Consider the following 24,514-nt stretch of genomic DNA (forward strand, 5'->3'; position numbering starts at 1 on the left):
CACTGTCGCAAGACTTATGATGACCGGCTCTCAGCTGACTGGGAACACGGACCAGTGAACAAACTGTCTCCCTTTGTCCCTGATTGCCAGACAGTGTAGACATCTGATGACCCAATTCAAATACGGTACAAATTTACTGCGGAGGGAAACAAAGCCCTTGCTGCAAAAAAAAGCAGGCTTTCATGAAATCAGTGAAAGTGATGTTGGAAAACTGCTGAAACCACCGAAAGCCACTGATAAATCTCGATCTGGCTGAGTTTAGGTTGGTTAACTGATAATTATCCCTGGATGACAACACTTTAAGATGCTTCCAAAGATATGGATTTAAATAAAAAAGATCAAGAGAAGTGCTTGGAAAAAATACACCCTTGTAAAATGACCCTTTTGTGATTGTCCTAAAAAAAAAAAAAGGCAAAATCTGAAACAAAGAATATTACCTTATGATATAATAGGAATATTCACACCCAAAACCTGCCTATCTAGCACTCAATTTCTTCATCTCCAAAATTAACATGTTATTTTAAAGATGCTAATAAAGCAAATAAGCTTTTGCCCTGGGTCTAAGATATCCTTGACATAATTCCAGTGCAACAAGGGCTGTTAAATGTAGGATGATATAAACTTATTTCCACAATTTTTAGTTTTCTTCTTCTTTTAACAAAATATTTTAAAATGTTTTATTTATTTTTGAGAGAGAGAGAGAGCACCAGTGGGGGAAGGCAGAGAGAGAGAGAGAGAGACAGACAGACAGACAGACAGAATCCAAAGTAGGCTCCAGGCTCCAAGCTGTCAGCACAGAGCCCCACATGGGTCTTGAACTCACAAACCATGAGATCATGACCTGAGTAGAAGTCAGACGCTTAACCAACTGAGCCACCCAGGCACCCCTAGTTTTACTTTTCAAGTAAACACCCAATCAAATCTAAAAAAAGTTTTTTACTCTGAAATTTTGGATCTTATTCTAAGAAGATTCACATAACTGGCCTTTTTCCCAGTCCCACTTTTCCTTGGCTAACAAGGATATCCAATACCATAAAATGCTATCGGGGCTTCTCCCTGGAGATTAAGTGATTCAATTTAAATTAATTTTTTTTTTTGTAACCGACACGCATTACTCTCAGGATCAGGAAAACATCAATGAACATTTTCTAGAACACGTGATGAAAAGCATACTTGGTTTATGCATATTTGCCTCTGTATCCTCGATGCCTGGCACCGTGCCTGGCACTTAGAGGCTCCTGAGTTTGCATTTATTAAATGAATGGGCCTTGGATGGTCGAGGATTCGGATGGAGGGACTGCAAGAAGAAGTTCATTTGCTGGTCTGCCTGGCAGGGGCGATGCTTGCCTTGGCAAAGTCCCGCTTTCTTCCAGACATACCTCAGCTGTCCCAGGCCTGGGAGCTTGGCCGGTAGAGTCAAGCCCCAGTCCTGTTTGTAACGTGCAGTGGTTGGCAAGAAGAATCAGATAATGAGGTTAGGGAGCCTCCTTGGACTCCTTCCTCCCGATCACACGCCATCTCATTTCACTCTGGAGTGTGCTTTATTTGACTACCAACACAGTGCTCTTTGCGAGCAGCGTATCTGCAAGGTCCCGGCAAGGGCTAGGCACCCGCAAAAGTTTGAAATTTGACTTCTCGTTTTCCAGCTTCCTCATGTGTCTGTCAAACTGAAGGTGACACTCATGTCCCCATGTCTGGCTGCCAGTCTAGCAATTTAGTGTTCATCTAAGATCCCCTCCTCCCACCATTTTTTTTTTTTTTTTAAGTAGGCTTCATGCCCAGTGGGGACTCCAACGCAGGGCTTGAACAGACAACCCTGAGATCAAGACATGAGATGGAGTCAGACGCTGAACCGACTGAGCTACCCAGGCACCCCCTCCCCATTCCTTCTAGGCACTTGAGGTGTGATCCTTGTGAGCTGGTGAGAGAGACCTCCATGTTAACTCAGCTAATACAGAATTCGGGTAAATTTCAGAAGCACTTTATCCCCAATTCCCTAATCAACCGAGGGCTCAGAGGTGAGCGGGGGTTCCCAATAAGTTGGCCAACTGCGTTAACATAAAGAGAGTTTATTCCCAGGAAATACTTTATTGGCCCCATTTGACCGTGAGTCAGCCTGAGCCTCACCGGAAAAAACAGTCCTATTCCCAGAAGGGAATCCTTTGGGACGGGGCCCATGAAATTCCTACCCAAGAAGAAAACCACATGGGCTTACAGCATAGAAAGTGCACAAGTTAGCATCCCAACTTTAATTGCTGGCTCAGGTCTGCGACAGCTATGTGTCCTCAGGGAAATTAACCATCCTTTCCTTAAGCTTCTGTTTCCTCACCTGTCAAAGGAAGGCAAAACACCTGCCTTATAGGACTCTGCTGGTGCCGATGGCCATAAGCATGGAATCCACAGATGGCCCCTACTCAGTAATGGCTTACTACGTGCCAAGTGGCTCCTCTGTGTGGTAGCTTCCCCTCTGATGCCATTTTACAAGGAGGAAACTGGAATGCCAAGTAGGGACATCGCTTGCCCAGGCGTTCCTAGCTGGCACCGAAAGAATGGATCAGAAGGGGCCTGGGTGGGGAATACCTAACAAGGAATGGACAAGGCCCCCCTTTCCCCCTCCCCCAAAGAATCCATGGAAACCAAGCCTAAAGGCGGGGAGCACAACCCGGCGAACCTGGCACATACGTTACAGATGCCCGATATGGCTGACGGCCTGGCAAGGCCGGGTCCGTGGTGACAGACTTCCTGCCAGGCGGGAGCCGGCAGCTGAGCAGCCCAGGCACCAGGGATCATCACCCACACACACGGGGCGTTTGGAGGAACGGGGTAAAGAGAGCGCTACAAAACAAGTGCCTTTCTCAAATTTTGTCAAAACCCCGTTGGGCAGCCAGGGCGCAGACCATGCTGGGTTTGGTCTTTTCACGCTTAAAAAAGTGAAGCAAGCAGGAACTACTGTCGGGACAAATGTGTGAGGCGGATGAACCGTGTAACTGTTAATGCAAAATTCCCCTCTGACGTGAAGTCCTAGAATCTGGTGAGGAATTTGGTGAGTGCACTTTAAGCAACTCTGAGCCAGTCACAGGCAGGGGGATGTCAGCGGTAGGTAGGTCGGATGGTCACGGGAGGGAGGAGCAATTATCTGATCCAAGTGGAGCCAGGCGTCTTCTTCCCTTGGCCCTTAGAAAACAGTGCTTTGAAAGCTTTAAAATGAGTAAAAATATTACATTTTAAAAGCCAATATGAATTAGAAATGAGTTGAATAAGCTTATTCCTGTAACATGTCCCCCTTTGGTGCATTATATCAACCCCATATAGAGCGAATCGTTATATTTTCACAAAGTGCACACAAATAAAAACACCTCCCTCCGTGTTGGGGGTTGCTCCCTTTGGAACCACAGGGATATGAACTTGAGAATACAAACAAATAAAAAGAAATCAGCCAGCTCTAACTGAAAAGCCCAAAGTGCAAAAAAGGTGAGTAAGCCATGCTTTTTAAGGCTTAAGACATCATGATTTGATTTTCATCTAGGAACTTGGTCCTTCTGTTAAACAGAGGCAATGTCTTGTCTTAGATTTAAAAAAATTTTTTTTTATGTTTATTCATTTTTGAGAGACAGAGAGAGACAGAGCATGAGGAGGGGAAGGGCAGAGAGAGGGGGAGACACAGAATCTGAAGCAGGTTCCAGGCTCTGAGCCATCAGCACAGAGCCCGACGCGGGGCCCCAACCCAGGACCCGTGAGATCATGACCTGCGCTGAAGCCACACGCTCAACTGACTAAGCCACCCAGACGCCCTCGAAGAAAGATCAGTAAGCCATGCCTTTTAAGCCTTAAGACATAATGATTTGACTTTCATCTAGGAACTTTGCCCTCCTGTTAAACAGAAGCAACGTCCTTTCTTAGATTTTTAAAAACACGCTTTCTATTCTTAGATTAAAAAAAAATAGTTCCCAGATTTTGCAAATTCTTCATCAACCAACTAAGAATTCAGAGTTGAATTCTATCTCACAAATCAAATTATTTCGATTTTCTTTCACTCTTTTTTCCTCTTCCCTACAGGTTGGCTGGAAAATCAATAAGGTGAGGGCCTCTCGGAACCTGCAGGAAAGAATTTAACATCGGGGCATAAAAACAATGTATGAGTGGTGTTTGCACGAGAAAGGAATTAAGTGTTTGTAGGAATTCAGGGTTTGAGGGGTACTTATTAAAATCCTGGCCAGGAATCTTGGTGTTAGAGATGTACTAACAGTGAAGAGTTTTACCCCACCTACAAACCCGCTTACACTCTTGTCCACTCGAAACCCATTTTCTTTTTTTTCTTTTCTTTTCTTTTTTTTTTTTAACGTTTTCATTTATTTTTGGGAGAGAGACAGAGCATGAACGGGGGAGGGGCAGAGAGAGAGGGAGACACAGAATCGGAAACAGGCTCCAGGCTCTGAGCCATCAGCCCAGAGCCAGACGCGGGGCTCGAACTCACGGACCGCGAGATCATGACCACCTGAGCTGAAGTCGGACGCCCAACCGACTGAGCCACCCAGGCGCCCCTCGAAACCCATTTTCAAAGGACTGTGCCAGGAAGGGCCTTGCTACTCAAGGTGTGGTCCTTGCACCTGCAGCATCACCGACACTTGGGAAACGTGTTAGAAATGCAGATTCTCAGGTCGGACCCCAGACCTGCTGAATTAGAGTCTGTATGTTAACACGATCTCCAGGTAGCCTCTGTGATCGTGACCATGTGAGAAGCACTGCTCTACATCACTGAACCCACCCGCTCGGGAAACAAGAGTGGAGACCACCTTCCTCATGCTCCCCGCCCTCCAGAAAAATATGCACACGGCTGATGTTCTTTGAGGGCTACTGCGTGTGTGCGGACACACTCTTCTGGAGCTGGAGATCTGCCCATTCCCATGTCCCTTATCTAGGTCCCCCCCACAGCAGACGCCGGGACAAGGACTGGGCTGCAAGTCCTCTATTTGGGAGGCAACCCCAGGGCAGGAATGCCACGGACGGGTGAGAAATCTGGGGCGTCTACCCTTCAACATCCAACTCTCCTTGTCTGAGTTGTCCCAGGAACGCTGACCGTCCTGCACTCCCAGCCCCTCGGTGCTTGAGCATAGCACACGCCGACTGGAACCGGCTGGAGCCAGGGATATCATGCGCAGTTGTGTAGGCTGTTTACTGCACAAGAGACCTAGCTGAGGGGGAGAAGGGCTGAAAAGCAGCTCACGGCTGCTCTCCAATCCTGCTCCTGGCCAAGAGGCCGTGGACCACCAGAGGGGGCACTTCTCTCCAATTTGCATGACAAGTGCTAGAAAGACCATGTCTAACGTGGAAAGCTTTCTAAAAAGGACTCAGGTGGAGCCCTGACGCAGACCTACTGAATCACGGCACACAGCACAGGCAAGCATTTGCTGAACAAGCTCCCCGGGGGTTCCAACGTGCACTCGAGTTAAACACCCTCAGAGGTTAGGTTACATTATAACCACTGTTCAAGATGCAGATGGCAGGCCCCACCCTCCAGAGTGGGGTTCCTTAGAGCAGAAGCAGGGTCAGAACACGTGGATTTGGAATCATCTGAAGCACATGTACTATGCCAGCTTTTGAAACAGACCCCAAGGGCTAGGATAGCCACCGCCTTTTTGGAGGTTAAGAGATTGAGACCCAGACTGAAGGAGGGGGGGGGTGGGGAAAAGTGCTTTCCCTGGGTTCCAACTCGTGAGGACAGAACACCTGTCAAAAGGTCCCACGCTGCCTCAAACGGGAGCCTCACACACTGGACCCCCATGCCCTCCAGGGAGTGGCAAAGAGAGGCGAACTCCAGAGACCAAGGCCAGCGCCAACATGGGTGCCCGCCTTCTGCTGCCCCCGAGGAAGCCCATCCATTCATTCAACAAGCGTTTCTTATTTTGTCTCAAATGGGAAACAGCTCCTGCAGAATAATTCTTATGTACGAGAGACGCGTGTTTTCTGTCACGTCTCACATTCTTTTGTTCGTCCTCTCATTTAATAATTGTCTGCTGAGCAGCCCTGCTGTCCTTCGCTGCTCTTATAAGCAGGCCCCTGTTGCCTCCCAGGAGGTGCTCCCAGCCTGCGGGGAGGGAGAAGGACCCAGCTGCTGGAGGAAAGACCCCTGTATACTCACTCCTGTATGATGGCTGCCCGGGAGTGGTGCACTCGATGGGCAGAAATTGAGCTCCCTGTACAAATCCAGAACACGGAGGTCAAAAACTATTACAAATGACGAGCAACTCAAATTAAAAAATACTCTTCATAGGGGCGCCTGGGTGGCTCAGTCGGTTGAGCGTCCGACTTCGGCTCAGGTCATGATCTCACAGCTGGTGAGTTCGAGCCCCGTGTCGGGCTCTGTGCTGACAGCTCAGAGCCTGGAGTCTGCTTCGGATTCCGTGTCTCCCTCTCTGCCCCTAACCCACTCGCATTCTGTCTCTGTCTCTTTCAAAAATAAATAAACATTGGGGCGCCTGGGTGGCTTGGTCGGTTAAGCGTCCGACTTCGGCTCAGGTCATGATCTCACGGTCCGTGGGTTCAAGCCCCACGTCGGGCCCTGTGCTGACAGCTCGGAGCCTGGAGCCTGTTTCAGATTCTGTGTCTCCCTCTCTCTGTGACCCTCCCCCATTCATGCTCTGTCTCTCTCTGTCTCAAAAATAAATAAACGTTAAAAAAAAATGTAAAAAAAATAAATAAATAAACATTAAAAAAATTTTCAAAAACTACTCTTCCTAAAATGGCAAGATCTCGCTGAGGGCCCTCTTATTCAGAACTGTATCTAGCAGACTAAATAAGGCAAACAGGTCCCTGTGGGACTTACGCTCCATTATTAATTTACTCAACAGGCATTAGTGGACTGATGTCGGGTGCCAAGCATGGAGGTACTAAGCAAGCCTTCCTGTTAAACACCAGACGTAGAGCGACTGCCTTGGTGGCTGATCTAACAGAGCAACATACACCGGTTGAGGACTCGAGGTGTAGGGAATGCCCACGGGAAGGTCAGAGAGGAGAGCACAGGCTGTATCTCAGGATGTTCCGATTGCTCACAGGCCAAGGAAAAAGCCTGGTACCAAGAACCTTGAGTATCAATACCAAGATTAGGACAAAAGCAAGTTGGGACACCCGGGTGGCTCGGTCGGTTAAGCGCCCGCGACTCTTGGTTTCGGCTCAGGTCATGACCTCACGGTTCGTGGGTTCGAGCCCTGCATTGGGCTCCATGCTGACAGCGCAGAGCCTGCTTGGGATTGTCTCTCTCCCTCTCTCCCTGCCTGTCCCCTGCTCGCTCGCTCTCTCTCTCTTTCTCAATAAATAAATAAACTCAAGTTAAAAAAAATAAAAAAATAAAAAAAAGAACAAGAAGAAGCCCGTTTTACAGCACTGAACTGAGAAGGGCCCTCTACTGTAACTAAATGCTAATGTCATGTGTCCTTTTTTGTATTTTCAAGAACGCTATGGGGAGTGTCCTGGTTTTCTAGGATTATGGTTGGCTTTCTCTATATTTGGTTTCAACATTTTCAGTTAATTGGCCAATTATTTAAAATGACTCACACACACAAAGAGTAAGGGTTGCTTTTGGTTGTTTTAATGACTAGGTTTTAAGTTTAATCTTGCTGGAGTTGTTTGTAAAAGATCTGAATTTTCCTGGTTCTCTTAAAAAAAAAAGGTGAGCCGCAGGTTCATAACCTTTCTCGGGGCCCGTCTATTTTGAACTTGTTGTTGTGACACTCATGATGTCAGAAGCTGGCTTTGGTGGCAGGGGACCAACGCATGGACTGCCTTCTTTATTACCTCCCAAGCCCTGACGCTGCAAAAGCAATCGGCTGATCCGCACTTTCTGTGCGTCTGTCTGTCATCTCCTGGGTGTCTCCCCCACAGACAGTTTTTGCTCGTTCTTTATTCTCCCTTGGACAACGTTTTCATTTGTCTTGCTTTCCACACTGGGTTTTAGTTCCACTTCAGCGGGCTAGACTGACCACACAGCGCCCTGCTCACAGCAGAGCAGAGGAAGGGTCCACAGCGCTGGAAGGGCCCCCTCCCCCTCCCCACGCACCTCTCCACACACACACACACACACACACACACACACACGGCCGTGCACACACAGCAACTCTTTGTGAAAGGGGAGAGAGAGATGGCCGTGCTTGGGAATTCCCATCCCCTCGGGGGAACTCTTACCCTGATGGGGATGCGCTGAGATGTGACTTGTAACTCTGGGCCGAAGTTACCCACCTTCTTTCCCCCCCCCCCACTGCCCCGAGAACTTCAATATACCTTGCTTGGCCTCCTTCTCCACTTCCCTACTGGTTTCTCCTGGGAACACTTCCTAGTATGTTACTTTTGCAGGATGCCTTATCTCAGGATTTCAATCCAGGGAACTCAGAGACCATCAGAGAAACACCCAGGTTCCCTCCCTCTGTCTGTACTCCAGGTAGGGGGAAGGCGCCAGTGGGAACACTTCAGGATGTGAGCACATGGCCTCCCGGGCCTTAGAAAAGCTCTCATTCTCTCTAACGCACGATGCAGCGCTGAGCTGCTTTACTGGGAATGTCCGTTCCAACCGAGCAAACCGGGATCTTTTAAAACAAAGAATTCCACCCGCCCAGCGTTAAGGGTGCAAGCTAAGACGGCCGTGCAGACTTCTGTGACTCATATATTGATTTCAATCCACTTAAGTGCCTCTTAAACATAGACTCATTTAATTAACGTTCCTAAGCATTTTCTCTTTGTCCACTTTGGGAAGGAGGCCTCCCACGCTGCCTGCACCAGGCTCCGGGAAGGGGCCCTGAACGGCGGGCGGCGGGCGGGTTAAAGCCACTCTCCTCTTTACAGAGCTTTCCAGGGGGAGGGCCCCGGGGCCCCGTGAGCTTCTCGACCTGTGATCGCACAATGAGTTTTTTCACACTGCCTTGGGTTCAGGTCGTGGTTCTACCACTTGTCCAGTGGTGCCTTAAGAACGTCCCTGTAAAAACACAGAGAGGAATTCCTACCCCACCAGCTTGCTGTAAGGACTTAGCCAATCACTTTGGTGCTGCCACCGAGGTGCAGGTGGTTGCTACTCAGCTCCACCGGGGGGGACTTTTCAAGTGCTTCCTTCGCTCTGAGCCGCTACATTTGGGGGCAAATCCTTAGGCCTGTTTAAAGCCTCTCCCAGAGCTCGACCCTCAACCTGGCTGGGCTGCCTGAAAACTAAGTGACAGAATCAACGTGCACTGAACTCTGACCACGTGGCAGGCTCCGCCCTAGGCGCTTTGTCAGGACGGACAGGTTTATGCTTCTCAACAACCCTGCGAGGTAAGTATTAGATCATCCATTTTGCAGAGGAGCATCCAGAGGCCCAGGGAGGGTGAAGGAACTGGTCCGAGGCCCCCCCGGCAGCTGCGTGGTAGCACCAGAACTCGACTGGGGCCGACCGACCCCAGAGCGGATAGCTCCTCACCGGGACCAGTCTGCAAGGGGGCCTTCAGGGCACGGGGTGCGCAGGTTTTCCTTCCTCTGCTGTGCAATCACGCGCCTACAGCGCAGAGGTTCTTCAAGTCTCTTGTGCATCGGACGGACCCTGCTGGGACTCGCCCGCAGGACTTCTGATTCAGCAGGTCTGGGGAACGGTCCATGAATGCACTTTCCTCATCGGGTCCCAGGTGATGCGGACGCTGGTGTCCCGCTGGTGTCAGGAGGCCATGCTCGGAGTAGCGCCAAGCTGCATTCTCAGAGCCACTGGCCCTGGGCACGGCCCACAGTGGAGGACGGCCTCCTGAGAAGGAGTAGGACTTGGGGCGAGTGGGTGGCTCAGTCGGTTAAGCATCGGACTCTGGATTTCGGCTCAAGTCATGGTCCTGCAGGATTTGAGCCCTGCGTGTGGGCTGTGGGCTGACAGCATGGAGCCCGCTTTGGATTCGGTCTCCCTTGCTCTCTGCCTCTTCCCCCACTTGTTCGTGTTCTTTCTCTCTCTCTCAAAATAAATAAACTTAAAACAAAAAAAAAAAAAAAAAAAAGAGGGAGTAGGACTCAGTCTGCTCAGCCAGTGAACACGGGACACGGCCCCTTCCAGGGAGGCTAGGAAGTCTGTGGGGCCCCTGCTGCTGGCGTATGGGAGCCCTGCACGGGCCAACCGCTGTCACCGGGATACCCCCACATCACCTTTCTCTACACTGCCCCTCACCCCCCTCAAGCCCCAAAATGCAGCCAGAAGATTAACATGACGGTACCGTGGTGAAGAAATGCTGAAGAGAACAGAAGGGCAGGAGGGAATAAACATTTACCGAATGTCTTCTCATGTTGGACCTTGAAGTGCCATGTTATCTGAGCCTGCCACTGTGAGGTAGGGCTCATAACCCCCACTTTACAGATGAGGAACATGAGGCCCCAGGAAGTTGGACAACTTGCCATAATGTGGGCAGCTACATCGCGATTCCAACCCTGGTCAGTTTGGCCGCTCGGCACCTAAGCTTCCTCTACCCCGGGTTGCGCCCCTGTGACCGTCTGGATGGTAGGCATCCTGTCTCAGACATAACCGGACCCGAGCAGGCGGCAGAGAGAGAGGCCTGGGGCCCCGTGTGGTATTTCTGCTGGAGAAGGAAACATTTCACACACAGCGTCTCAAGCCATGAAACGGACTCTGGTCTATGCAGGGTTTCCCGGCCAGAAATAAAAGGGCCAGATGGTGTCTCACCTGCCTGGGGGATCCACGGCTTATCCTCAGCCCAAATAGAAACAGCAGTGTGACTGCAAGGAGGGTGGCCCCAGGCCTTCAGAAATGACCAGCAGATGCCTATGGTGGCAGGCAACGTGCCCATCCGTGAGCCTCAACCAGCAGCCCCCTCGCGAAGAGAGCACAGCAGGCTTTTTACAAAGAGCACAGAGAGTTTTCTTTGGCACAAGATTCAGATTTCCTGCCCTGTTCCAATGACCTCACGAGGGAAGCGCCCTCGGACCCCTCCCCAGTGCCAACAATCTCGGTTTCACAGCTCAGGCTTTCTGCTTATTTGGGGAGAGAGCTTGTTTCTTGTCTTCTCCAGGCCCTCCTCCCTCCATCCGTGGCTCAGTCCTGCCCTCCTCTGTGCTTGGAGACGACAGGCTGTCCTTTCAGCTGGAACCTTCCGGATGAAGGGATACAGAGGAGGGAGGCCCCTCTGTTGCGAGCACCAACTCTGCACCTCCTCAGAGCCCTCCTGAGAAACGACACGCGGGGGAAGAATTCTGTGTTTGAATCTTACAGCTGGCACTAAAAAGCGACAGGAAAAGTCACACGAACCTTGAGACAACAAAAGCTCGCACTTGGGTTGTCCAGGCCCGAGTTGTTTCAAGGGTTTCAGAGAAGAACCGGAAATTCTGGCTCCTCCCCTGGGTGGATACCATCCAATGTCACGATCCCACCATTGGCATTTTAACCCACTCATTTCTAGAGCCATTGGTCGTGTCCTAGAGTTACAAGTGGACTTAAGATGGCCACAGAGCACTTAGGAGTCAAGGCTGGGGTAGGGAGAACCTCTTCCTTCATCAACATGAGCAGGGGAAGTAGGAACCCTCAACTACTGTGTCTATGGCTAAGTTACTCACCTGGGCTGAGCCCGGTTTCTTGCCCTGGCACATGAGGATAACAATGCTTGTCATCCAGCTTTGTGAGAACCTACCACAAATCCCCTCTGGGGAGCCAGGAAATGTGGGTGGCACTCCCCCCCCCAACTGCCACCCCCCGAGGGGTGGGGCATGTGACCTAGGCTAGGACTTTTATGACATGAGATTGCTCATTCACTGCAGCTTGGCAGCCATTTTGCCACCCTGAGGGGACAGCCTGTCTGAGCAATGGACCAAAATGAGAAAGAGAAGCTGACAGATGGAGAGACACTGTAACAACTTTCTGAGGCCCAAACAACAGACTGTGGCTCACGCCAACCCTAAGTTTTTTTGTTTTTTGTTTTTTTCCAGTTTGCAAAATAATAAATTGCTTTTTCACCCAAGCCAGTTTTCATCACTTGCCACAAAAAGCTTTAAAACACGTATAAGTACCTATCTCAGTGTTCTGGGAAGCAAATTGAGTAAAAGCCCTTGAAAGGGCCTAGCAGAGGGTGGTGTGGAGAGGGGTCCCCAAAGTAGGGCCATGGGCTACAGCTCTGGGGCCCAGCTCCCTGGAGAGGGCGGGGAGACTCAGCCATGATGGCTCCAGGCACCAGAGGGGGGCCGGGGGGGTTCTCATCAGAGGGTTTTAGGGGGACATGTGTTAGATTCCACACTGAGATGGAGTCTTCTATCTGGATCCCACAGAGGAATGGCCTATATCTGAAGCGGCCTCAGAGCTGACCTAATACCATCAGCCCTTTAGTTGTAAAGATGACTCAGGTTCATTCGTGTCTGGTAGGCACGCCTAGGCTTGCGGGACCTTGAACCCCGTCCTTGTCCACCGTCATTTGGGAATGCTGCTTCTGGACCTTGGAGGGCCAAGAGAATCTTTGTTTTTAACGAGTGCCAGGAACTGTTGCTGGCAGTCTACAGACAGCACTAGCTTATAAGTCCGGAACATCCATCCTGAATAGGGACAGTGATCTCCAAGTGTGTCTGTAAATTATTTGCTCCTCCTCCCCTCAAACCGTGGAGTCTCAGTCCCCAGCCTCTGAACGTGGGCCAGACTTACTGACTCACGTCCAAATAACATCATGTGGCACAAGTGACGGATTCTGTGTGACCTTCTGAGAGAAGGTCGTGAGCAGGTGAGCTGCCTGGTTCGCTCTGGGGAAAGTCAGCCACCATGTTGTAAGGACGCTCAGACCACCTGCTGCAGGCGCCCTGGTGCGGAAAATGTGAGGCCTCCCGCCGACCGCCACCACCAACCTGCCAGCCACGCGGGGAGCTACCTCAGAAGCAAATCCTCCAGCCCCACAGCCCAGCCAAGGCTTAGACAGCTGTAGCCCTAATCAGATCCTGATGGAGCTCTCGTGAGAGACCCTGAGCTAGAAGCATCCCAAACTGCTGACCCTCCGTGAACGATAACGACCGTTGTTTGCAGCGACTAGGTTTTGAAGTGATTTGCTGCACAGCAATAGATGCGTAGGCATCGTTAGGGCTGCGGTACAGAGACCCAGACTCAGACAGTTGGGGAAGGGGGTAGACTAAGGCCCACCTTATCTGGCTCCAAGGCCAGAGTCTTCTCCTCGTGCCCACTCCAGGGAGGGTGCTGAGTCACCAAGCCTTCCTTGTATTTTGGTCATAGGTAGGGTGACCGTGGATCCCAGTTGCCTGGGACAGTCCCAAGTTATGCCTGTTTTCCTGGGGCTAATTATTAATGATGCTCCCAGTAAGTCCCTGAAGTGTCCCAGTTTGATAGACTCTACGGTCACCCCAGAAATAAGGAACCCTCTTGGAGGACACTCTGAAGCCAGAATGACTCTGTTCAGTGTTCAAGTGACAGTCCTGCTCACTTTCCTCCCACCTGACCCACGCCTGTGAGCTCATCCTCAAACCCTATCTTATCTCATTCTCTATTTTGGGCAGGGGACGGCAGCAGGTAGGACAACAATATTTACTTCCTGGCAGTTTCCTGATGTCAAGGATTAGGCCCTGTCCTTAACTGTGAGGCAGGATGGCAACAGAAAAGCTTTGTCATCAGACAGATGGGGGGTGTAGTCCCACGCTGCCACTTGGTAGCTTGGTGACTTGGAGAAAACCACCATCGTCCTGAGCTGAGTCTTCCCCTCTGCGAAACAGAGATGATCATTCCATCTCCTGAGGATCAGCAGGGGTGCTTCCTGACACAATGTCTGTGACTGTGCCCAACAGAGTCCCTGTCACACCCTGGGTGTGCTCCTCTCCCTAGCACGGCTCTGCTGAGTCTTTGTGAAAATCAAGCCAGAGCCGGAAGCCAACCCGTACTCGGTTTTCTCTATCACAAGAAAGAGTTGGATGGGGTCCTTTCCTCCTCCCGGTGTCATTTTCACCCAGACAGAGAGACAGAGAGGGCACAAGCAGGGGAGGGACAGAAAGAGGGAGGGAGGGAGAGAGAATCCCAAGCAGGCTCTGCACTCTCAGCGCACAGCCCGACTCGGGGCTCGAATTCACGAAACTGTGAGATCGTGACCTGTTCACAGCTGACGGAGCCCCCCAGGGGCACCCAGGGAGCATTCTTTAGAAACACCGGATTCTCGAGCTCTGCTCCCGACTTTCCAAAACCTCCCAGAGCTGTGCTCTACTTCCTCCCTGTAGGATCCTTGAGGTAAGGTTGAGAAGTAAAGACAATGACACCCCCCTCCATCCCTCCCCAAGTCCGCGCCTCCTGGCAGCTGCCCCCAGCAGGAAGTAGACTTCATTTTTCCACCTCGGGTCCGGGTGGAACCCGTGACTTAGTCTGACCAACAGAACGCAGCAGAAGCGATGCTCTGCCTGTGGCAGGCTTCATCTCCGGAGCGCTTGGAACTTCCGCTGGCTCTCGGGAAGCCCACGTGAGCCTGGGCTGGCCTGCTGGAGGACGAGACCACAGAGCTGTCGCTCCCATGGCCCCAGACAACTGCCCGCGGGCCTGCCGGCTCCCCACAGATGCCCCCGCAAAGTCAGAAGCTGGGCCTGGTGTTGCGGGACCACCGCCAGGGTCATGAGCAACGTAAGATGACTGTTATTGTATTGGGCCACTACAGCTGGGGGTGGTCTGTGCCAGCGATGGGTACAGAGTTGTTGTGAAGGGTACATGAGGGCCCTTGTGAGTTACTGACGTCCCACCTGGCCAGCAGGAAGCACTGAGGAAGGGGTGGCCATGATGACGTGGTTGGCCACCCATCCGCCTCGCCAAGCCCATGCTGCCAGCCCAGGAAAGCCCTGGCCTGTCCCTACTCTTCTTGCTATGAAGTTACGGTCAGTTCTTCTTTGGTTAGCCCCCATGGAGAGGCAGAACGGACGTCCACAGAGGAGAGCAGAGAAAGAGGAGAGAGACAGAATATAAGAACACAACTGCAGAGTGGCTCTGAGGGGTGGGGTCCCCACTGGGCCCACTGACTCAAGCTAAGGGAGACGGGGCCCTGGAGACACGGGACGTGCACAAGAAACCCGGGCATCAACGCATTCCACTGTACTTGTGTCCCTGGGGACCGAGGAGTGAACTCCGGAACACGGGAGAACATACCAACTCAAGATGGATGACAAAAAATGGCCATCAGTTTTATTTACTGTCCCCAAACCTTCAAAGTGCTTGAGGGTACCTCAAGTAGAAAGAAACGGGACAAAAACACAAACAGAACAAAAACAAGGGAGGTGTTTCATAAACTTCTTCAAGGAGATGGTTTTCCTCAGTCCCACTTAAACAGAAGATAACTCACCGGTAAGACTGTTCTTTACCTCAGTATTTGTTAAGTTATTGAACCACATTTAACTTTTTATTTGTGCTGCACTGACCTCTGTTAAGATGTTAAGATTAAAATTTCTTCAGCATTGATCTTCTTGTAAACAGAAGGAGTTTGTGGTTGAAGTAATCAATTCCTTATTTACCTTTCCTAAAGCCTGGGTTTTATTTGTTTAGCTCAAAATAAGGTCTCTTGCACAGTATAGTTGAAATGTCATAACTTTTCAGGCATTTTCCCATTTACATTGCTTCCTAATTTATATCTAGCGTCAAGCACAGTGATCAGGAGGAGTCAAGGTCTAGATTCAAACTCCACCCATCTCCATCCAAAACACAAAGTCCTATCTGTTTACCTCTACTTAGAATGCAGACTGTCTTCCCTTCGGGCTCATGGAAAATCTCAGGAAGGGATTACGGCCAGGAGGAGAGTTAACCAATGCTTTTGTTCAAATGGCAAAAGGCAGTTATGGGTTGAACTCGTGTTGTGGGAGTTGTTGGGGTTGGGGTCAGAAACCGGTTTAGCATATGCCTCAGATGCCCTGCGTCATTTGCTCCTGGCCCAACTCTGATTTCAGCTCTGGCACGGCAGATGGTCCCGAGGGCATTCACACTCAACTGCGCCCTTGCCAAGGCAGGACCATCTCATCCTTCAGAGGGAGCCCTCAAACGACTGGGAGGAGCTGGTAAATGAATGCCCAGTCTCCTGTCCTCTAACCGAGATTTCTGGTGACTTTCTGCACACCTCTAGAAGGTGCAGGCACCACCAGCAGAGACCTATACTCATATGGGCTTTTCTTCCCTCCTTCCTGTTCCCTGGGACCCTGCTCCAATAAACCACCTGCACCCACATCCTCATTTCAGACTTGGCAAAGGGCAGACATCATTTGCCTGGGTGGGGGAGGGCAGTAGATCTTAGGAAAAGGAATGGTCTGGAAAACATCACTTTGGGGAAAAGTTGAATCAAAAAGCCCAACAGTCCCACCGAGGCTGAGAGGAAGACGTCCAGAGGGAGCTCACGGGGAAGAGCCATCCCGACAGCTTAAAGGGCTCACGGGCAAGATACGCAAGGACAAACGGCTCTTCTGGACAAACGGCCAGTGTGTGTGCAGGGGGAAGCAGAGCAAGAATGTAAGAAATTAACCCGCTCGGGTTCCTGTTCTGCAAAACCAAACTTCCTCTGGCCTTCCTTTCATCCTTCATATCCGTTTTGCCCCAGATGTCAAGCGCAGCCCATGGAAACTGCCAGACTCTCGGTCAACCTTTTCATTTTCTGCCGCCTCCACTCCAAAGTCCCCTTTAGAGCACTGGTAGAGCACACTCCTTCCTTGCCAGAGAGCAAGACGGGTTCTAGAAAGCTGGGTGGACTGTGGGTTTAAGAAAACCCAGATGCCCAGTATGCGTACCCTTTCTCCTCATTGCCCAATTAATTCATGGGGCGCAAGCAAAATAAAATGGTTGCTGTTATACTTCCAGCCAAGTGAAAGAGACCTTATTTCCCAAAGCCAAAACTAATATTGCATACTGGAACTGGCTGGAAGCCGATGCAGAGCACAGGTAGAGCATTTCAGGGAACACACATCGTAACCCTGAGCCTGGAAACCAGAGCGGGGAGCCTCGGGGTTCTCCCGCACCAAGCTACGCTTTCAGAGGGGCTGAAGAAAGAGGGAACTGTTATGCGAAACCCAGCTATGGTTTTCTGAAACAAGGATCAAAAAATCGGTATGCGTGTGCCTTTGTGACGTTCAATGCACCATTTCCTTTTCCAGGGGCTTGTCCCACTGGTAAAACGTTAACGTTTTAGGTCTTTTAGAGTCTGAGCTTCCCTCCCCCATGACACGGTTGAGATTTAAAGCTTGGATCCGTCAGCTGGCTAATGACCATCAGCACCAACCAAATGTATAAATGGTTCTTTTATGATGACAATTCTGGTCTCAATTAAAAAGCTTCTATTTTCATTAAGGACAGCTTTTTTTTTTTTTTTTTTTTTTGCGGGGGGGGGGGGCAGTGCTGATTTTCTAAAGTAAGGAAAAATAACAAAAGTAGGCCCTTTCTTCCTTGGATATAACCGCGGGACTAGAGCTTTATAATAAATAGGTACATAAACATTTTTATGGTATTTTGTAAACCTATTTGGAGGTCCCAATAATAAGGAAAAGCAGAAGTTGAAATACACACACAGCCTCCCTCCCTGCGGCTCATGCGGGGACATCTGGCCGTGGGTCTGAAGTCGGCCAGTGCCATCCGGCCCCACTAGTCCCTCGCTTCATCCTGGTCTCTCCCCAGCTCACTCGCCCACCCATCTTAGGCACGCCGAGCTTCCCTGCAGGGTCTGTGTTCCTCCCAGTCTCAGCGTCTCTACTGGAAACCTCCCACAGCGCCTCAGGAACATCTTCTATGGCAGCCAAGTAAGTTCCAGTCACCAAGGTCACAATCCACCCCATGCAGGATTGTTTCCTTGATGGACTGTAAGCAGATCGAGGGGAGGGCTTACGTCTGTTTCACTCATGTATCTCCTATGCCTGATCCACGTTAAACACACGACTGAGGTTTGCTGAGTGAATGGATGGCACTGTGATCCCAGTCATGACCCAGGTAGCCGCCATTTCTGCCATTCTAAACACCCACCTGGCCATTTGTGAGTTCAGTACTTGCAGAACTGATTACTATAGACCTTAGGATCCAGATTAATGGTTACCTCCCAAGCCTTGTACTAAACGATGCAAACGAGGGCTCTATGTGATTCATTCAGCTTCTTGTTGGTACAACTAGCCTTTGGCTTATTGAGAGTAAAGCAAAACAAAAATAAAGGCTGTTATCTCATGAAAATCACAGCTGGGTCTACAACCCAGTATCCCTCCATGGTACACAGTACGGCAGGAAATTAGAACGTGTCACAGGATTCCGGCCGTTGCTATCATTCAATAGCCCACTGGTCTCCTTGTTAGACTCCCTGGCCAATAGCTCAAAGCACCAGCAGCTCCTCTCCCACCTGCGAAATGCTCAACTGGTAAATGTAAAAACAGGGAGGATGGTGCTATTTCCAACTTTCCAATCCCACTGAAGGCAAAGCCTTCCCAGGTGATCTTCCTCTTACGTTGGGTTCACTCGGGGACAAAGTCATTTCCTCCCATTCCTTGGGAGGAAAACCCAAGGGTGAGGCTCCTGCCAGTCTTCCAGGATCCAGCGTGGAGACACGCAGGCACCGAAGGAAAGCTAACTCCAGGAGGAACTGGTAGGGAGCTGGGTCTCCGTGCCAGTATCCTTGGGAGACCGAAGACAGCCTTGCTCAAACTGCAGCCGTCTCTGCAAATTCATCAATGCTTCCTTGCCCCTTACCTCCCGCACAAAACACTGGTAATGACGTGTAATGAAAAAGACCTGCTTTCCAAAGCGCCTGGCCCTCCACCGGGTGATGGCCCCTGGCACCATATCACGCTGCTCGGGATATGTAAATAAGCCTCTTTATGCAAATAAGATGCACTTGAGCTCACTGGGGTTGGCCCGTCTGGGCCTGAATTCCCACTCCGCTACTTACGAGCTCCGGCTCTTCCTTAACCCCCTGGAGCCTCGGTTTCCTCATCGGGAAAACGAAGCTCGTGGTTGGACACCCCTCGCCGGGTCGGTGTGAGGGTGCCGCACGTTAATAAAAGTTCAGTCCCGGGCAGAGGCTCATAATAGTCCTGCAGTAAGGGTCAGCGCCGGCGGCCTGTTGCTGTGCCCATGCATGTATGTTTCTAGAGTACAGAGAAAGAATGTAAACTTCCTGCTTCTTTTTGTGAACACTGGCCAAAGCCTGACACCGATCTGACAGAGGCCACACAAGAAAGACAACGCCAGACAAATCTTGTTTATGAAACCAGGAACAACAATACTAAACAAAATGTTCGCAAAATGAGTCGGGCAAAAAGGGAGGGCATGATACACAATGACCAAGTAGAGGTTGGAGCTTCTATTAAAAAAAAAAAATTTTTTTTTAATGTTTATTTTTGGCAGAGACAAGAGCTCGAGTGGGTGAGGGGCAGAGAGAGAGAGAGAGAGAGAGAGACATGGGTTCGGAAGCAGGCTCCGGGCTCTGAGCTGTCAGCACAGAGCCCGACGCGGGGCTCGAACCCACGAACCCCCACGAACCGTGAGAACATGACCTGAGCCAAAGTCAGCGCTTAACCGACTGAGCCACCCAGGCGTTCCATAGGTTGGAGATTTTAAAATACATTTGATCTTATTAAAAGGTCAAAAAAGGGAAGCAATATGAATAGTTTCATAGGCCAATATTTGAAGAATAGTAATGAAAAGAAATAATTTCAGTGACCCAAATCGGTCAAAAACTTTAGATTTAACTGAACTGCACTGGGCCTCATTCAGAACAGAAAATCACTCAAAACAAATACTTATAAAGAGGATTTCTATTAGGTTGTGTTATAACGATAAGATATTCCAAACAGGTCATTTGAGGACAAACGCTGTGGTAACAGAGAAACAAAACAAAACATAACTGATTGGTCAGATCTGTAATTTGGGATGTTTCTGCTATAATGAGCAAAGCCTATTTATAGAAAAGGGGGCCTGTCTGCTCTAGGTCTGGGTACTGAGAAGCAGACCCTGAGATGAGGGTTCTTGTTCAAAAGATGCATTAAAAACTGTGTTCCAGGGAACCGGCAAAAAAGTGGGGGAAGCAGGAAAAGGGATCTGGGGAATGGAGGAATCAGGCAAGGATGTAAGCTCAGGCCGAGTCCCACAGAAGGTGGCCTCACCTGATCCCACAGGGGAGCTCTGGAGTGAGGCACCTCATAGATGTCCTGATCTGGGGTGCTGAGCGTTGATAAGATCTGTACCACACAGTCACGGTCAAAGACCGTCCAGGTCAAAGCACTTGGGTTCTTCATAACTACAGGTAAAGTGGCTTCTGGAACCTGAGGTCAGTCCTCAATAAAAGAGTCACAGCTCCTGGGTGTTAAAAGAAAACCAAAGTGGGGCGTGTGTGTATGGAGGAACAAAGATGGCAGGAAGGGCCTGGAGGGGACCAGGCGGAACACAAACACTGTTAGCTACACTGGCCAACTGGATAATGGACCAGAGTAGTATCCTCATGTCTCTGGGTCCGAATCTCCCACCACCAATGCTTCAGGCTTGAGCAGGTAGCCCTCACTCTTCTGGGAACGTTCGTACACGTGCAGTGCCAGGGAGAAGTCAGAACCAAAGTCAGAATCAGAACCAGGCTAGAGAGAATAAATTTAGATTTCTGAAAGCAGCACTTATGTAGTTGTTTTTCAGTGTTAGCCCATTGATCGGTGAATCATGAGTTTGCTTTTTAAAGTATTGAAGGCATTTAAGAGAGTCTACGAACTGTGAAAAAGTTCAAGCGATTCAAAGCTGAATGGGAAAATCTATTAGACTGAACCACGTCGCATTGCCAATATTTGAGCTACCCCAAATCAGTTTCATAGCGTTCAATGTAAACCCCTGAAATTCACGTTTTTACCTTACAAGTTATGTAAGTACTGTGTGAATATTTGTAAAGTGGTAGCTGTTTGAAAATAAGTGGACTGGTGGGGTGCCCGGGTGGCTCAGTCGGTTAAGCGTCTGATTCAGCTCAGGTCATGATCTCGCAGTTCGTGAGTTCGAGCCCCGCGTCGGGCTCTGTGCTGACAGCTCAGAGCCTGGAGCCAGCTTCGGATTCTGTGTCTCCTTCTCTCTCCTGCCCCCTCCCCAGCTTGCACGCATGCACTCTCTCTCGCTCTAATAAACTTAAAAAAAAGAAAGAAAGTGGATTGGACATGAGATATAACACTAATAGAAGTGACCATTCTTTTTCATGCATAAAAAGTCTTCAGATATGCAAGGATCTTACAAATAGACTGAAAGTATATCTGACAATATGTCAACGCTGATCCATGTTAATGCACTTCCTTAATGTGGCTAATAAAATATAGAACTCAGGTCTCTAACCGCCAGCATGACCCATTCAAGTTGACAATGAGAAGGATGCTCACTGTGCCCACTGTTGTCCAACCTTGCCTTGAAGTGAAGGGCAAGGTGTTCCTCTGGAAGGAGTGAGGTTTTAATGTTAAAAGGGAGGGTTAAATCGTGATTTGCATAGGATACAATTTCTACCTAAAAAGGGTTGAGATAAAGGACACTGATAAACTAAGATGCATGTCAGTAAAGTCACCTGCTGAACTTACACCAAACTTGAAAGCTTTTTCCCCCCATATATATGTAAGAGCCAGTTAAAAAATATAATGGATCTTCCAAAAATTGTAACAAAAGGATCCCATCTACAACGGCAAATATCCAAGAATGACAAGAGGATGGGGGACCTCACTGGGGACATGATGATATTCTTTTGAGGGATGGAAAGGAAGAGTAAATGAACAGAGTAGATTCTTGGATGAGAAACCTGAAAACTGAAAAATGTACATGTTCTTCCAACATTAAAATTAAAGTACATATTTACAATGATTCCAGTCACATTGCGATGGAATTTTTCGGAACTTAAAAGAATGATCTCAATAAACATGTGACATTGGACAGAACAAGTTGACAACGTGGAGTGCTAAGGGAGACATTGCTTCTTCCAGATGTTCGACGGTCATATAAAGCTTCCGCAATTAAAGCTGCATTTGGTGACCCTGACGTAGAGAGGTCAGAGGACAGAACAGAGAAATCCAGAAATGGATCCAAATGTAAACGAGAATTCAGAACAAAGATGATGGCTTCAAGTCAGTGGCGGTGTGGGTGGGTAAGGGGGTGTTTAACAGATCTTTTGGAGACATCTATTTGGAAAAAATAAAGTTGGATCTGTACGTTTTTCTCCTTACACCAAAGTAAATTCCACCGACAATTTACATGTAAGAAAAATAAAACTAGGCAGTTCAGGTACATATTGGGTAGATATCTGGAGACTGGAGGATTTCTAAGCCAACACCAAAGTCAGAAACTATGCATAAAGGGCCACCTGCGTGGCTGAGTTGGTTAAGCATCTGACTCCGGCTCAGGTCATGATCTCACGGTTTGTGAATTTGAGCCCTACATGGGGCTCTCTGCTGTCAGCACAGAGCCTGCTTCAGATCCTCTGTCCCCCACCCACCCCGCCCCCACTCAAGTGTATGCACGCATGTTTTCTCTCTCTTAAAAATAAACAAACTTAAAAAAACAACAACAACAAAAAAGAAACTATGCATAAAGAAAAAGACAAATAGGGGTGCCTGGCTGGCTGAGTCGGTACAGTATGTGACTCCTGATCTCGGGGTCATGAGTTTGAGCCCCATGCTGAGCATAGAGATCACTTAAAAAAAGTTCTTTATAAAAAAAAAAAAAAAGAAAAAGAAAAAGATGAATGACTTTGACCACATACGAGTTAAAGGCTTCTGTTGGGCAAATTGTCGCAAAAAAAAGTTAAAAAACAAAGGACAAATTGGGGACAAATGTCATTGGCAAAGGATTAGAGTTCCTGGTATGATGTGCATAAAATATTCCACATGTCCTCTCACATGATATATATTCAAGTACATAAAAATACAAGAAACTTGAGACCTACGCCAACAACTCCCAGTGGTCATCGTGGTGCTGTGGGGTCGCAGCAGATCTCTCGGCTAAGCAGAACCGATGCCCCTTCCAGGCTCGAGTGGCAACAGGACCTCTTCCTACCCCTCTTCCCAGGCACAGAGCCGACACCTGCTCCGTCTTTGGGTCCTCGGCCTCTCCAGATAGCACCGAGGTGTTCAGTGGAGGTCTATGGAAGTCTCACGCCTCTGCTTAGAGGAGCTAGGCTGCATTCAGGAAGGCCGAGCTTTCGTTAGGCAGATGCTTGGCCAAGGGGGCACCCCACCACGACGTGTGGTTTTCCCAACTGTGGCTTTCAGGAACGTGGCACCCTTGGGAGGAGCGCTGGCCACTCCTCTCCCGCGGCTGACCTCACTGCAGGGTGTTCTGGGACAGCTCCCACCCTCCCCAGTACAGCCCCACCTCTCCTGCCAGGACCGTTCCCTGCTCGGCCCCAGACGCCAGCAGCCCCAGGTTTCTTCGTTGCCCTCTGGCCAAGCCTTGGGGGAACTGCACCCATCTGCTGAGGTGGGCCAGCCAGGGCAAAGGGAACAGAGCCCTGCAGCCAAAGGCTGGGGGCTCTGAGAGGTCCTTCTTTCATCTTCTTGGGGGGGAAAAACCAAAACTTTGGTGGAGACCTCTCAATGCACAGCTCTAACCACCTTGCAACCCGAGGGACCCCCGAGGGGCTGTCGCTGTCACACACATCCGCCGGGGTGAAGGGAAACCTTGACCTGGGAGCAGCATGAGCACAGTGGACAAAGCCCAGCCTTGGCCTCCAGGCAGACTGGGCTCACATCCCAGCTATGCTGTTTCCTTGAACTGCCTGATTTCTTTAGGAGCCTCAGATTCCTCTTTTTATTTTTAAAATTTTTTTTAACATTTATTCATTGTTGAGAGACGGAGAGAGACAGAGCACGAGTATGGGAGGGGCAGAGAGAGAAGGAGACACAGAATCCGAAGCAGGCTCCAGGCTCTGAGCTGTCCGACGTGGGGCTCGAACCCACAAGCAGTGAGATCATGGCCTGAGCCGAAGTCTGAGCCCTAACTGACCGAGCCACCCAGGTGCCCCAGATTCCTCTTTTTAAAATGGGTTGCTGAGAGGCGACAGTGGGTGCTTAGAACGAGTCTTCATATCCCTCCTTATCACAGATAGGTCTGCATACCCACCGCGTAAGCCCTGTTAGCGGCTCACGTGTGTTGGTAGTCTTGGCTACAATTAGGCTGCTCACGCACCAAATAACTTGCTCTTCGGCCTGCCAAACACCCGCCTTGGGTCCTGCGCCACACTTCTGGTGGGTCACGTGCAGGTGAGGCCATGTGACCTGTCCCGCAGAGTCTGGGGACTCCTTGAAGGCAGAGGTGGCCTGCCTCGTGTCTGTCAACCTGAGGCCGATGTTTCTAGATAGCTCAGTATGAGGCCTGCATTTACTCCAGTCTCCTTCAGTCCTACAGCCCCTGGACCGCTCTTGTAGATGCTTCACTCTGTCTCAGTGACCAGCAGAAAGAAGCAAGTGAAAAAGAAAGAAATGTGGCCAGTGACTGAAGAGTCAGAGGTCAGCCTCGGCTGCGCGATTTCTTTTTGGGGTGATGGCAGTCACTACAGACGCTGTTGGTCCATATCCCTGCCCCTCTCTCTCCAGCTGTGGC

The 24,514-nt window shown here is 49.8% G+C and overlaps 1 protein-coding gene and 1 long non-coding RNA gene across 4 annotated transcripts in view; both read right to left on the reverse strand.

Moving 5' to 3' along the window:
- ITGA9 (integrin subunit alpha 9) overlaps nt 1–24,514 on the reverse strand; it is a 357,855-nt gene that overhangs the window by 101,800 nt on the left and 231,541 nt on the right. The gene's annotated exons all lie outside the window — the stretch shown is intronic.
- LOC132682895 (uncharacterized) lies at nt 10,866–13,415 on the reverse strand. Its single transcript, XR_009611932.3, has 2 exons — nt 11,560–13,415; nt 10,866–11,171 (listed from the first exon to the last, which is right to left on the reverse strand). It is a non-coding gene; the product is annotated as an uncharacterized LOC132682895 (long non-coding RNA).

Source organism: Panthera onca, chromosome C2 (assembly GCF_046562875.1).
Source record: "Panthera onca isolate mPanOnc1 chromosome C2, mPanOnc1 haplotype 2, whole genome shotgun sequence".
In the NCBI taxonomy this organism is placed as follows: Eukaryota; Metazoa; Chordata; class Mammalia; order Carnivora; family Felidae; genus Panthera; species Panthera onca.